Genomic DNA, 16559 nt, shown 5'->3' on the forward strand with positions numbered 1-16559 from the left:
GTTAAGCCCCGCCTGAAAAAAATAGGCGATTACTTTATTTTACTTTTTTTTACTGAATTAATTTTTCAATTTTATAGAAATTTTCTCTAAAAACGGCATTTACGAGATCTACACTTATTGAAAACATTTTTCAATAACATTAAAGTTAAGGCATTTTTGGTGAGAGGGGGGGAAGGTTAGGCATACCTCTAAAGTGCTATTGTTGTTGATTGCACGGTCTGGGACCACATTTATAATAATATAAGAAGCAAAGGCGGAACACAATGCTTAAATTTAAAGATTTATAGAAGATACATGTCCGTATAGATAACATATATCTACTCATAACTGTGGGTACAGAATTGACGTCAATTATATTTAAAGTATTTATTTAAAAAAGGAAAAAATGAAATACGTGCCACCTTATGACAGATATGTTTTTAGAAAGAGAGGAAAAAAAAATCAACAGGTAGTAAAAGTGAGCAGGTGTTTTAGGGGTTTATTTCAACATTCTCTCGCTGATGTTATTGTAGAGAAGATCAACCCCCTGCAGGGTACACGGCAACATAATTTTTAATTCAACTTGTCATCTAGTATAATTGTACGATCACTTTTTTGAATACTACCAACCTAATTTACATAACTAAATGCAGATGGACTATTTTTAGCAGAATTTTTTTTTTCCCACCCCCTTTTGGTGGATGATATATATTCCCTGGGAATTCTAACGGCTATTATGTCCAAAGAGGATAATTCAGGTACTGCTGATTAGAAATGGTAGTCAAACAATATCTTAATCTTTTTGGATGGCTGGGCATTCAGAACTATGTAAAAAAAAAATGGCATACTGCCTAACTTCCTTCCGATTATTCCCGCCAAGCATTTACAGAACTTTGAACTATTTAAGCAAAATTTAGAGGGAACTTAACCCATCAAAACTTGAAAGAATAACAGAATGTAAACGGAACGGACGGAAAAAAGTAAATCGTTAGCTGATCGCCTAAGTTTATTGCGGAATCAGTAAAAGTAGAGCAAATGCCTATTTTGCTCAGGCAGGGTTTTATGCCTAACTAATTAGGAGTCGTAGACGGAGGCGAATGAATACATTAGTGAGAACTTACTAACACAATCTAAATATAGTTTCTTGTTATTATTATAAACCTTTAGATAAAAAATCCAAGTACATACAGACAGAGAATCTAACCCACTATAACCAACAATACATCTTAGCATTGCGGGTTTTGCCTACAACCTTTCGGCTACCTTGGCGCTTTATTGCGAAATTAATCCAATAACTTTACGCGAGCCTTGATACTGAGAAAGCGCTTGTGACATCATTTGCCTTGGCAGGTTTTGTCGGGATGAAGATGAAATCAACATTGTCTCATTACGAGTATACGAAGTTATTTCATGAAGTCTCATTACATGAAGAGTTTAGCTCTTCAGGGTGTAATAAAACTGATGCCCTAGGCCAGTGATGGCGAAACTTTTGAGCTCGGAGTGTCAAAATTTGGAAAAATCGAAATATAATTTTCGTGGCGTGTCTCACATCACAAATGTAAAGACTAAAAAAAAATAGAAATATTTATAATTTTTTTAAGTTAATTATTTGTTTAATGCCATTTTTTTTTTTAAATATCCTTTTATTGAGATTTACACCTGTACTTACAGGGTACAATAAGTAATTGAGATAAATGTATATAGTAACGTGGCAGACGTGAATGACGGTCATCCAGTGATGGCCGCCATTAGTCACCCAGTTGGTCACGGGACCAACGGCGCCTCAGCCGTCTTCGAGGATTGGAGGGTAGCGTAGTTGAAGACAAGTTTGCAGCTAAAGGGTTGGGATGAAATGAGAGTTTTTGATGAAAATTTTTATATCGGATTTTGGCAAGTTCGGAGATGAGTGGAATTTGGAGATCTGTATGGATTGTGTGGTTGTTAACATAGAATGGAGCGTCTACTATGCGGCGGAGTATTAATGCCATTTAAAATACAAAAACCAAAATGATGAAACCAATGATTTAAATATAGAGACTTGTTTTACATATTTCATTGACACTTAACATAGAAACTCAAGTAATATACATATAATTGAACAAAAACAGAAAAACAATATAAAATTTATAAGAAAAATTAGTGCCTTTTTTTGGTGCTGAAGTTTGTCTGCTAAATTTGGTTCATACTTGGGTACATTTCAAAGCCAAGCAAGCACCACTGACTTCATCTGTTAACCGATTCCGTTTGTTTGTCTTAATATTATTTGAATTATGAAATTTTTTATCTTTAAAGATGCGTGTCACCAAAAATGAGAACGCATTTCAGCACTGACACGCGTGTCATAGGTTCGCCATCACTGCCCTAGGCTATTATACACACGACACTCTTGAGATTGCTGAGTCTAATCAAACAGACAAGACTGGTTGAGGGAAATGAAGTAGTGGTGCCCAGAACAGATGCTTTCCGGTAACAAGCCTATCCTGATGGAATCGAATCTACAGGTCCTTTTATTGGTGAAAACTTGTCAATTAACAAGTTTGCAGGAAGTTGTCTAAGAGTTTAACAACAGATTATTATCTGGATGTTCATCTTTCGCCAGTGGATGCTTTACCCAGAACGAAAGAAGTTTTCTTGTTATCAATTCTCGGCGCCCAAAGACACGAAGTACAGGTATTAATTTGGTTAGGTCCACAATGCTAAATAAGATTTTTGACTTTATCCGTTTGTTTAATAATTAAATTATTAATCAGTTTTTTGTAGAGATTTTGACTTCATTTACGTTGCCGCCCCGTACTATAAACCTCTGGAGATGGATGAAAATCAAAAACTAGATAAATAAACTTTCGGGCCAAGAGAGATAAAATGATGAATGTACACTTATTTGATCTTCAATTCTTCGCGGTTACTTCTGTTATTATTCATAATTCTAACAGTAGTTAGAACTTACGGACACAATCTTAACCCTCATACCACAAGATGAATTTTCGTGACACGAACTCTAAGGTAGGATCCGACCCGATACTATATTTTCTTACTTACAGTGAAAAACTCAAATATAACTCAAAACAACACATTTATTTCTAAATAAAATGTATAAATTTTTTAATAAATTGTATAATTTTATGGCACAATTAACTTAGAACAGACTAATACATGAAGAAATGAACGTGAAAAAGGAACCTTGTCTCAATAAAAATAAAACAGTTTACAAAAAGCTTGAGTGAAAATTAAAGTAAAATAGTGGTGTGGTAACAAAATTATCACATCGTTAAGGAAAAAAAATCATTTTATTGTTCGCCATTATCAGTGGGAACAAGTAGGACATATTTTCCAATCGTAAGGAGTAATTCCTTTGGAAAACGCTCGTTTTTCAGTCTTTTTCCTACAAGAGGTTGCGTCAGGGAAAACGCAAGGTTCTTGAGAAACGTCGAACGTGCATCTCCAGAGTAACTTTCTTCATTTTTGTTCCACTTGTACAGGACGAAACGTATAACGTTAATACCAAGGTCGGGTCGGATCCGACCTAGAATCTGGCTTACTGACAAAAATAAGAACCTAGAGAGCGGAGTGACACTTACCGAATCGGCGGAAACAGTGTGGGCTCTTCCTAAGGACTCACAGAAAGGGTATACCGAATCTAATCGCTAAGAGTTAATTGTGGGGGGAACAATGGAAATATATTTTCGCCTCGGGTCGGATCCGACCCGCATCTTGTGGTTTGAGGGTTAATGTAGTTTGACATTATTACTTACGATTGCACAAATAGGATTTGAGTATTTTCAGCAATTATAAGATAATGTCCACAATGTGCAACAACCACAAAAAATCAAATGAAAAAGAAAATAAATGTTTTTAGATTACGTGCGTTTGCGATTTAGGCAATTTGAAAGAAATGATCGATTCCAATAGTAAAAGAACAGCGTTTCCCAACCTGTGGTACGCGAGTTGATGGTTGGTGTTACGCGAAAAATAATCAATAATGGCGGACATGAAAAATTAAATCATAAAAATATTGATACGATTTTTCCTATAATTCATAAAAATTATTTTAATTAAATATTATACAGTAAAGTTCTAAATATGTACAGTAATAAGTTAGTCTGTCTCAAGATGTATGAGAAAATATAATAGCACATTTAACAGGATTCAAATTGTCTTTCATGGAGTATTTTTCAAAATCCAAAGCACAAATGATAATTGGATTTCAAACCCCGTCTATAAAGAAAATTAAGGAAAAGCTACATCATTATCAATAAAAGATAAAGAAAATTTAGTAGAATTATCATGTGACAGAACTTGAATGATACGAGTAACTACGTAAAGATCTGCTTAAAGAGACTGGATTGTAATGAGTAAGCTCCATCCAAGCAACATTAAATTTAATTGGTACTTACAGATAGTTGAATGCTTAAAAGAAATTATTTTAAAAGATTTGGGCACAAATATAATAATCCTAAAAAAGAACTTTGTAAAATAATTAATAATTTTGAAGAGAAAAATATGTACGCAATTTTCTATTATTTAAAAAAAGTTTTAAAACTAAGATCTTACACTTTACAAAGTTTATAAAGTGAACATGAGCTTGAACTCCTTTGTAACAGATACATTGTATCTCTATACAAATGAAGATAATAATAATAAAATAACATACTCGGAATAACAAATTTCACGAAATACAATCATTTTTACAAAGTGGTACCATTTTGCATAATGTACTACCAAGTGGTAGGCGAGCTAAAAAAAAAGATTGGGAAACGCTTTGTACAGATTTTGCACCAGCCAAATTTCTGCAAACGATGATGCAACGCAACATATCGCAACTGAACAGTCGAACGTAATCCCAAACAAAGTTTAATGAAAGCTTTTACACAAAATTAGTAAAATTACCCAAAGACAAGAATCCCTAGTTTTGGGCTTATGTATAGGTTTGTCAAAGACAGGATACTTATGGAAAGTGTGCACCCAAGAAAGTTATGTAAAGAATTCAGTTTGATGATGATGGTAGGAAATGAGAAGGTGGGAGAAAGTGTAGACTGCCATGGAGAGGCGGTAAATGAGAAGTTTTGTGTTGACAGAAATGTGAAGCACGTTATATGTGCAAGTATATATATATATCTGCGGTAAGAAGTAGTGGGGAATGTATATAAATTCCCGGAGGTAGGACACAGCTAGCTGCTAGAAGAGGGAAACAGCTCTCCCTAGCCCCGCACTGTCTGTCAGTGTATAGTCTTGATGGTTAGTGTAAAGGGCTGTTAGAGAAAAGCAAAGCAAGTTAAGGGCTAACAATAGAATGGAGGCGGCAGGGAAGAACAACATCAGCTTTGATAGGAAAGGGAACTCTGCGTTTAAAGCAAGCTCTTAATAAAGAAAGATTCTCAGATAGTAGTTATTCTCCACGGCTATGTATTAATCTTTCTTACACAAGCATCTCTCTGTCTGATGGCCATTCTTCAATAGATTGAAACACTTCTTGTACACATTAGTTAACAAGTCTACCGGCTTGACCATATGTCCTTGCCATGACCATTCTTTTTGGTTAAAAACAATCTTCTGCCAACTTTAATAAATTTTTATCCGGCAGATTTCTTTTTCCAATCTACTATATAGATGAACATAGAAATGCTTGCATAATTTTCAAAGTAATTATTATATATAAATTGTTCAATGTTCTCTTTTCGCTATCCTCTGCTCTATTTTATGTACCACGCCAGTAGTTCGATGACTAGCGGTAATACTCGTAGGATTTAAAATATGGAAAATAAGATATTGGGAGAAATCACTAGGTTGAGTCGTAGTTGGATAGAGCTAAAGAACATACTAAAGAAAACTATACAGCAATTTGGCGGAAATAGCCAAAAGCCATCGCAAAATACCATAACTTTTGGTACCAACTACAAAGGGGACCCCAAACATTTAGTAATAATTCTTCTCTCGAAGAACATTCAAGAAGAGAAGGTGGAGAGGCGGCCATTCTCATCGCCTCGTATAGATATTTGGAGAATCGTTGACATGGAATTAATGTAGAAATGGCTGGTCCAATGATATAAAGGCTATAAAAAAAAATTTAGTGAAATGTTTGTTCTCTTTGAATGTAGGGAATGGGATAAAGACCAAGCAGGATCTTAGGAGCACTACGTCTTGGTGATTGCCGAATTATACGTTACTATGTGGTGTTACAAAAAAGAATATATAATACATGTGTTTGTATGTACATACATGCAACATTTAAGAAGTGCCGCTAGTTGTAGTATGTACTGTGACCACAAAAGAGTACTGGGTACAATATAATACCAAGATATATATACCAGTCACCATCGCTAAAATCTATATTATAGAAAGATTGTCAGCTTCTCTTGTTTAGCTTCTTTTAACCTAATTAACTCTGGATTTATCTAATGATACTGAATTACTGTATTTTAATTAGCCGATTACAGCGCACAAATTATTCAGATTCGCTTTTCTTTTTTACTGTATTAGAAAACAGATTTTTCTTTTGCTTGTTTTTACGGAATAATAATTTATTGTTTCCGCCTGGCCGTCTACGTCGTTCAACCTAAAATTCTTTTTTATTTATATTTGAGTTAGAGATATTAATTTCAAATATTTTTGAAATCCAGAAAACAAAAAACTAAAGTATGTAAAGTTTAGAGTGGCAGTGAAGAACGAGAAATGGCACTTATTAAAGATATTTAGCGATAGTAATGAATAAAATATTTTATTGTTTAAACAGTTAAGAGTGGAATTTAGTTTTAAAAAATCCCCCACAGTGTGCGGAATTAAAATCAGACAAAATGACGTGTATACACGTAGAATGCAGGGCAAAACAACCAAAAGTTTACAACGTCGTAATAGTCACTGCAAGCGACTTTTTCTGCAATATCTGGGGCTTGAGATTACAGAGCATTCTGTGCTCATTCAAAAATCTTGCACCGCTTAACGTATGCATTGCTAACTAGTTAACTAGGGACGCAAGAGCTTTTACAAGGAAGAAAAGAGCTTTGAATTCTGTGCAAAATGAAATCATGCTCGGACTGAGGTCTGAATCTCTATCTAAGGTGAAAACAGCATTGCACAAGGGTTGAGAGCTTTTATTTGTGGGCGTAATTCCCCAATCTCTAATGCGGAGACCAAACATGTACCAACCACTTATCATTTGGCTGACTCCCACCCCAGTTCTATTGGTAAGATAAAGGGAAACATCCCACCGAATAATATTCTTATTGTATTTTATTAAAATTTCGAGTTTTTATAGCAGAGATTTGGTTTGACGTCAAACGCGCTTAACTGGTTAAGGAATGCAACAGAATGATAATAGTGTTTTTAATAAGTATATTCTATTTAATAGACATGTACCCTTTACTCAATTTTGTTTATTTCTATTTTCATTTAGTAAGAGAAATGATCCCATTTAAATAAAACAATCGTCTGTAGCAAAACATGGGTACGCGATAAAGTGATAACACTCATTTATGAAGAAGAAACGATGAACTTAAACATCATTACAAATAGGGCTTACAATACCGAAGTAAAATCTGAATGCCGGTATTTGATATTTGAAATTTGAAATATCGGGATACCGGTATTAAAACCGGTATTATTAATAAAAAATTTACTAGTTATATTTTTACTTACATCAGATATTATATTGACTTGTTAACAAATAATTGCTGAAATCTAATAAATATTGTTCTGAAATGAGTAGATATTATTAATTTTATTACATAGAGAGTAGGAATGGATAGATAAAAAAATCGTGCAAATAAAAAAAGTACATATTAAATTTTATGTTATATTTTACATATAATAGGCTCGCATGGCGTTATGTAATTAAAGAAGCGAAAAATATAATTAATTGAAAGTATTTATGAAACAATATTAATAACTTGCGTTTTGTTTATTAAAGTATGCTCTTAAAAAACATAAACAATCAATCGTTTCATCATCAAGCGAGGACCGAATTTTCGTACAAATATAACCAGCCGCTGAAAAAGCTCTTTCTGATTCTACACTTGTCGGCACTATTGTCATTAAGAAATCATACACATTTTGTAAATACGTTTCTTTGGTTCCTGTTATTTCAAAAAAAGTAATTTCATCTTTTATTTTTTTGTTCCAGACTTGGAATTTTTTTAAACGCAGGCACGGGTGAAGTATTTAGTGTTACGTCTATTGCTGCCTGTAGTTTTCGCTTTAATGCGTTTACGTTTACCTTGTCATATTCTAATATTGTTTCGTTACTAATTTGAAAAGATATTGGAAGGGATGTTTCTTGCACAACTTTCATATCTTCTGTATCTTCTAGATTTTCATGTGTAAGCCGTTTTGTTAAGCTTACAATTTTTTTAATGATTGTAAATTTGGATATGCGTTTAAATACTTCTACAACATCTTGTGAGCCTTTTTGCAGACACTGAAGTATTTGTGATAATTCAGTTCGTCGCAGTAAAATTCGAGATTTTAATGCTTCCAATAATTCTAATGCAATTGTACATTTTTGCTGGGAAAGAGTATTTAACATAAATGTCAAAGAAGCGTCAGCCGTCAAAAGATTTGCATCTTTTCGGCATAATGCATCTACTGTTAATTTTACAGGAGTAAGAGCAGCAATAATTGAAGATAATAAATTAAATTCTTTATCTGAAAAATGATAAATTGTGTATAAATTCAATTTTTATCAACCAATGTAATACAAAAATACCGGTATTTTTACATAAATACCGGTTTTTAATTACGGACAAAAATCGTCCGGGATTCCGGTATTCGAGATCCCGAGATCCTGATATTGTAAGGCCTAATTACAAAATAGAAAACATCATGCGGTACTATTTATTTCGTTATAAATGCAATTTACTTTTTAGAGGTTAGCTTATTACTTCGCTAAATTCTTTGGCTATGAATGACAAATTTGGTTGATCAAAGTTATTGTGTGATTGAGACACTTTTTTTAACGACAAACCGTTTGGTATTCTTGTAAGGGCTCCTCTAATCATATGATAAGAATTGAAACCCGTCCTGGAGCCTGCCACTTTTTACACTATCCTTCAAATTAATGGCTTTTCCCTCTTCGCCGCATCCCAATATTTGGTATTTATTGCAGAGGAATTTCTATCGCTAAGTTACATCAAGTTCTATAGGCTAGCTGAACAATAATACTGAGCTTCTTTTGTCTTTAGGTTTTCGTGTTAAATGGTAATACACACAAACATCTATCTACAGACCTTTGCCGTAACCTGGGGGGAACTCAAACATGTTCCGATGCTCGATATTTTTGGAAAAATAAAACTGCTTTTTAAATTATTATTTAAAATAATTATTTTTTCACTAAACGTCACATTTGTTTTATGTCTTTTTTCAAAAAAAATCATCAAATTCTAAAATTCATTAACTAAAATCTCATTACATCTCTATTGGTGTTTAAAACTACTACACTTTCAAAAATTTTTTGGAAAAAAAGAATTGTAATTGAATTTAATTAAGAATTCTAAATAAGGGTCAACTGTGTGGGCGGTTGAATAATATTCAGTTTTTAATTTCACGCGTCAATTAAGTGTAATAGATTGTTTTATCACCTTTTTTTACTCTTAAATAATGGTTTCAAAATTTCGAAGTATTTTTAAATAAAAGCCTGGGAAGGTTTTAACAGGTAACAAGGTTTTCCCCTTACCAAAGAGCTTAATTACTTAATTAGATTTTAAAGCTAAGTGCTACAGTGTACGCAGACATTTCTGCTGATCTGATTTTTGCTGAACTACAACCAACTTTAAGTCCAATTAGCATAAATGACCTTTCTCATTAAGCAAAATATCTCTCACAGTCCATTGATTGGTTCCTTCACAAGGCGTCACCTCCACACATGGCGCTTCATACCCGATTTTACTCTATAAGTACGGTGACCATTATTTTTGTATCAGAAAACAGGACAAGGAGCAAAAAAAAAAACCTATAAAAAATATTAATACGTTTATTAACACGAAATCGGTTATTACAAAACAATGGCCACTTAATATGGCCCATATTCAACCGAAACTGAGCGACTACTTGAACTATACACTTATTAATTAGTAACAAAATGTAAATAGTAACTCTTGTAACGTTTAGCGATCGCTGTTTACACTAGTCGACTAGTCTACTCTATCGGTAAAACAGATTGTGTTTTACGCTAAAGGTTCGTCCAAAGTTAATGTACACAGAAAAAATTTTTCTAAACGATTATTTGCGAACTTAATTATTATACATTTATACTATATTTTTATATTCAAAAATTTAATTTGAGTATAATTTAAATTTCATTGAAAAACAGTACAAAACAGCACAAATAAATAATAAACAGGACATTTATGCTTAAAAAAAAAGAAAAGCACAGCGTCTTAAAAAACAGTACTGTCCTGCCAAAAACAGTACGAATGGTCACCGTATCTATAAGTGAAACAGACGAAGTTACATCTATCCATCTTATGAAGGATTGTTTAGGTAGCTAGAATTAGGAACTTTTGACGGAGTATGTTGGTCAATGGAATCGCCGAACGGATGGTTCGGACAGCTGTCAATCTTAGATGGCTCAGACCTGGAATAATTTTTTTTTTTTTTTTTTGGCGCATCAACAGCTGAGGTCATTAGCGCCCGGAGCTTTTTCCAGTGCACTGCCGGCCTCCGGACAGTGTTCTCTCGTTACAGGCAACACTGTCCATCACCGGACAGTGAGCTGTAAGAAGCTCCTAGGAAGAGAAAATCTAAGGGTCAGCTGCTGGATTCGAACCCGGGACCTCCGCGTGGGAGTCCAGTATGCTAACCTCATAGCTAATCCCTTCCCTCACCTGGAATAATGTTTTCCTCTTAGAAACCATGGTTTTTCCCGACACTCAGTCTGCTGTTGTAGTTGTCTCTCTTCAGGGGAACTGTATGGTTTCTAGAGCGGTTTTAGATAATCCCACTGATAATAATTTTTCAAATTATTTATTTAGAGAAGACCAAGTTAAATTGTAGTGTACAAAACTCGAACCATATTACTGTTTTCAGCATTTATCAATTTTTATCTTTACTTAATAGTTTTTGATCTTGCAGGTTCATTTCTTTGTGTGGTAATATTATGAATGTAGTAGAGTATATAAAGGCCAGCTAACTGTGGGTCGGTTCAAAGGTTCTCTGTGTGTCCGATTTATGTAGGAGGGCAATCATTTGCAAGTCTTCAAGTTATTATGGTCCATCCAGTGAACAAGGGGTGAGTAGACGACGACCCCAGGGTGGACTTGTCGTCAGTTGACAAGTCGATTACCCATCTGCAAAACTGACTATTCCTTTTAACCAAAGCGACACACATTTATCCACTCCATTCTGGTACTCCGTAAAGACCCTCTTTTCTGAAAACCGCACCTGAACTTCTCTGTTCTACTTTAACCTTACTCATCACTAAACTGAAACCTCCCTTTCTTGTTCATCCGTTAAACCAGTTCACTCCACTACATTGCTTATATCTTCTCTTTTCCTTAGTTACAGTAAGAGAAAGTGAAAAAGTGGAAACTTTAGAATCATATTTTTAAGTTCTATCATCACGTGCTTATCACGATATCTTGTAAGGCGCTCATGGTTTCTGAATATACTTGAAAATAAATTTATAAATATATCTGATACAAGCTGAAGTTGAAGAGATTTGAGTGTTGCAAATGATCGCTAAATATTATTGAGTGCGCACTAAATAAACGGAAGTGAGAAAAAAGTATTTAACAGTTAAAAGTTCATTGATACGGAAATGAGTGATAAATCTCGAGAGATATAAAGATTTGAGTAATGGTCTTACAAAAATAAGATATAGTGCTTCTTTCTACAGTTTATAGTGCGAACAAAGAGTACATGGCCATTAGATAACTACTCTCGTATCAATACAGTTAAGGGGCGGGCTTTGTTCCAGGAGAAGGGGAAAAAGTTTGAAACGGAAATAACCACAATTCATGTTGATATAAATACAATGGTTTTAATTTTTAGGCATATAGCAAGGGTATGGGCGTTATTGTATGTTAGGGAACATAAGGGTGATCCCAGTGGGCAATTTTTATAGTCGCAACATTGAATTGTGCAGCCTTGTTGCCAACTTCCAACTATCCGGCCATCTCCCCGGCTCTGGTCCATTTCACAGCCTCCCCTGCGCCCTCTTTTATTTTATTTTATTCTTTTTTTTGCACAACATCGCTAACAAGATATATGTGCTTCCTTTTTAACTGTCTTCCATGTCCAGACATTGTAGATTATATTTTAATGCACAGGCTCCCTGCATAATGCTTTTGAGAGCAATAGAGTGCATCAACCCTGGATAGCGAGATACATGAACGGAAACTAAAATTCAGCCTAAAGTCAATCTCAGACTATTCTGTTCTTTTTTTTTTCTTTATAGTACATTGAAACCTCTCCTCTGCTTTTTCACGGATTCTCATCTTGATGGTGAAATAAAAATGAGAAGTATATCTACTTATATTTTCTTGTCTTTATTTGTATTTTTGTAAACCTAAATCTCTTTATTATTTGACCATATACAGGGTGTTCATTTTAAGGCGGCTCAAATGCATTTCATGCTTAAACGGTTAGTCTGAGCGAAAAATGGTAGAGGGAAAATTTGTTGCCCGTCACCTCTATTTTCAGAATATTTGACTTGATTTTAGTTTCCTGACCGCATAAGTGGCTAACGCGCGTCCAAAAGTAAGAGTTTGCAGTTGACCCCCATTTTCATATACATAGTTTTAAAGAGTATAAAAAGTTATGAAAGAAACCGGAAACCGCTCTTTGTTATCAAAGAGAAAGAAGAGCACGCGATAGGTCATTTTTATGTATTTTTTCATCCTCTTTCTACTGAAAATATTGCCAAGGCAGTAAAGCTAGTATTTTTCTTAATATCGGGGAAATAAGTAGTTTTCCGAGTAATTTTTCTAAGAAAAATCAAATGTTAAGAGCTTTAGATGTTCTCTAGCATACACAAAATGACTAAAAATTAATTTTACATCTGTTACAAACAAGAAGGTTTAATAATTACAAGGTAATTTTGGGAGAGTTGCGTTTAATTACCAAAAAAATTGGAAACCTCCTGCCAGATATTTAAGTGATCAATATATCTTTCATGTAAAGAATCAAACTTATTCCTTAATTTATCAAATAATGCACTTTACACAACTTGTGAAGCATGTACTGTGCCTTCAAAGGTGCCTCCTCTGGCTCGCAAGCCAGGTTAGCCAGGAGGTTATCATCTGCTCTCTGTATCTGAGAAGGCACCTTTGAAGGCACAGTGCATGCTGCAGCAACAAATTTTTCCTCTACCATTTACTGCTCAGATTAACCGTTTAAGCATGAAATGCATTTGAGCCGTCTTAAAATGAACACCCTGTATATAATGTGGAATATTTCATTGGAGACATTTCGGAGATCGTTACGTCATGAATAGCAATTCATTTAAATAAAGATCGAATTGCATGAAAAAAGATTTTTTTTTTTTTTTTTCCCCGCATCAACAGCTGAGGTCATTAGCGCCCGGAACTTTTTCCAGTGCACTGCCGGCCTCCGGACAGTGTTCTCTCGTTACAGACAACACTGTCCATCACCGGACAGTGAGCTGTAAGAAGCTCCTAGGAAGAGAAAATCTAAGGGTTAGCAGCTGGATTCGAACCCGGGACCTCCGCCTTTTTTTTTTTTTAACATCACAATTTATAAGTATAACACCATCTAACAAATGTATGTATTTTTTAGATTCTCAAAAGAAATGAGTTTTCATTTTTTCTTCCTTCAGATGGGCTGCGAGATTTAGATATTTTCTTTTTCTGTTGGAAAGTATAGCAACTGTTATCGTTTGTAAAGCTAACATTTACAAGTCAAATATCACATACATTACGTAAAAGCAACCATTTATTCACTTAGTAATTCAAGTGTAATATCCATAGAATTCGGTGTAATGACGGGTAACAGAGAAATTGATGTTTTACGCTAAACTTCTTGTTTTAATAAAATATTTTTTCCACTTTATTAATAAATTCCTCTGATGCTAATATTTGTACAGCCACTCTTTTTTACTTAAAGAAATATAAATAAATAATATATAAACAAACAAAATGGAGATTTTTAAAGAATATACAACGAATTAAATTCTGTTCTTTTGCTTCCCTTGAAGGATTATTTGAACAAACAATAAATGATAAACTATACTTTAATGCCGTATGAATTTCATTGAATAGTATTTATACTCAGTTTATTGTAAAATTATGCTATTCTTTATCTTTCGACCCCTCCCCCAAAATATATTTTTTCAAATTAACTTTCCACCAATAGGACATGTTTTGACATCCTCTGACAAAAAATTAAAAAATTATTTTCAGCAAAAAGTGAAGTAACGCCTAATTTTTTTTTTCAGGCGGGGGTTATGGCCAACTACCAAATTGTCGTATCGTGTACGGAAGCGACTAACAAACATACTTTAATATAAATTTAGACCAGAAATCGAACCCATTAACCAACAATACATCTTAGCTTTGCGGGGCCTCTAACCACTCCAGCTTTATTGCAAAATTAATCCAACAACTTTACGCGAGCCATTGATTCTGAGGAAGAGCATGCGATAGGTATTATTTGCCTTTGCCAGGTTTCGTCAGGAAGTAGACAAATCAAAATAGTCTTATTGTACAAAGGATTTATATGCAGGGTTAGGCTATTCGATTCTAAAATAAATATCTAAAAGGAGTTTTAATATACGTATATTAATACTATTTTATAAAAATCTGAATTATGTTTAAATTTCATTGATAGCGTGCGTGATATCCTGCGGTCTCTTGTGAGTTTTATTCAGATTCTTCTTTTCAATCATTTCTTATCGTAAAAATCATCATTTTAATTTCTAAATTTTCATGTTTTACTGATGATTATCATTCAATCAATCAATCAATAGCCTAATCATCTCTCAAATACAAGCAATCGAAAATACTCTAGCAAATCTATTAGTTCTAGGATCTTGTAAAAGGCTCCTAGATAAAGAAAATCTAAGGGTAAGAAGGAAGGATCTAAGGGAGCACTATTGAGTAGTTTCTGAATTAGGCTGTAGAAATTTAAAATAATGAGGAGAAAACATGTAATCTACCCAAAAGTTGAGTGTTATTTTGTTGAAAAGACATTGTTAATAAAGAATTTTAAGATTCTAAAAATATAAATTGAAAATACAGAAATATAAATCCCTCATGATCACAGTAATTCTTCTCACTAGGAGTAAGAGAAGGCAATAATAGCTTTTTTTTTATTAAAGCAGACTAAGCTATAATTCGCTTTAATAGTACTGCTCAAATTATGCGACTGCTGCAAACATTTGTACGCGAGGTTATAAATGCAAATAATGAAAACATGATGGTGATGCAGAAATAGTGTGTAACATTTGGGGAAATAAATGTACGTGTAAAAAATTTTAAAGTTACAGTTTCATTGTTTGGTAGACAAGAGCCACATAGTTCTTGTATTATACGATGTATGCAACGTAGAAAATAGTCGACTGGGATTTTTATAAGCATGGCTAGGAAAATGTATAAAAACGTAGTTTTACGTCTTTTTCTATTTTTTACTATTTTTCTTTTATTAACTAGATAAAGAAAACACAAAATAAATTGAATAAAATAAATAAAAACTGGGCTAACCTAGTTTAGTTATTTCCCTAATGCACCTAACTAGTTATATATTGTGTTCACAGAGATGTGGGCGGTACGAGACACTGTCCAACTACCTGTTTACATTCTTCACGTCAGGTAAGTGACATAAAAACTTGTTACTGTGTACATTGTATTGTTGCATCCTTACATGATTTATTAATTTACTTTTTTTAATGGAAGACGCATCATTATCTGAGTTCATTAGTCTGTAGAATGGAAAAATTTATGAATAGCACTCCTGGGATTGAACCTAGGACCTCTTGTTTGTAAGTTCATCGCGCTACCAACTGAACTACTTCCTTCCTTAGCAGTTTCAGTTACTTTGTCTTTAGTTCTTTTATTGGTCAACAAAATACAAGGTTGTCAAACACGCTTGGCAGCCTTAACACTAATTATAATACATATAAGACTTGTTGTGGAGATATTTGATCCCAACTATTCGATTTAACGCACCTTGCATATCATCACAGTCATCTATGCACCCCTGAACTAAATCCAAACATATTTACACACACACCGTCACTCCAAGAGATCCTATATCGGCCTATTGGAATAGGCTAACTTAAGAGCTTCCTCCTTTCTCGAATACTCATTAATTAACTAAGGCCCCACAATAGTCGAGCGGTTAGAGATGAGGCACGCAAAGCTAAGCTCCATTGTTGGTTAGTGGGTTCAATTCCTGGTCTAGGCCTTGGATTTTATCTGATAGTTAATATGAGAAATTTATATTTAAGTACGTTTGTTAGTCGCCTACGTACACGACATCTAACCGGGTAGTGGGACGTAAAGCCCGCCTGAAATAATAGGCATTACTTTAATTTTTTTTTTAATCAACTATTATTTTTAAAATAATTGAATAGCCATTTTGCTTATGAATTTTAATGTTAGTAAATTAAGCGTTTGTTAATTAACTTTTTAAAT

The 16559-nt window shown here is 33.8% G+C and overlaps 1 protein-coding gene and 1 long non-coding RNA gene across 3 annotated transcripts in view; one reads left to right on the forward strand and one right to left on the reverse strand.

Annotated features, from left to right (window-relative positions):
* Nucleotides 1-15719, forward strand: part of LOC141457158 (uncharacterized) — a 108991-nt gene extending 93272 nt beyond the window's left edge. The window contains exon 4 of the long non-coding RNA XR_012460221.1: nt 15680-15719. This is a non-coding gene — a long non-coding RNA (uncharacterized lncRNA). The remainder of the gene's footprint in view (nt 1-15679) is intronic.
* The window catches only part of LOC141457151 (inhibin beta chain-like), a 171876-nt gene that overhangs the window by 74464 nt on the left and 80853 nt on the right, over nt 1-16559 (reverse strand). The window lies entirely within an intron of this gene.

This window comes from Rhodnius prolixus, unplaced genomic scaffold, assembly GCF_049639745.1.
Source record: "Rhodnius prolixus isolate KJV_2025 unplaced genomic scaffold, Rpr scaffold_10, whole genome shotgun sequence".
Classification (NCBI taxonomy): Eukaryota; Metazoa; Arthropoda; class Insecta; order Hemiptera; family Reduviidae; genus Rhodnius; species Rhodnius prolixus.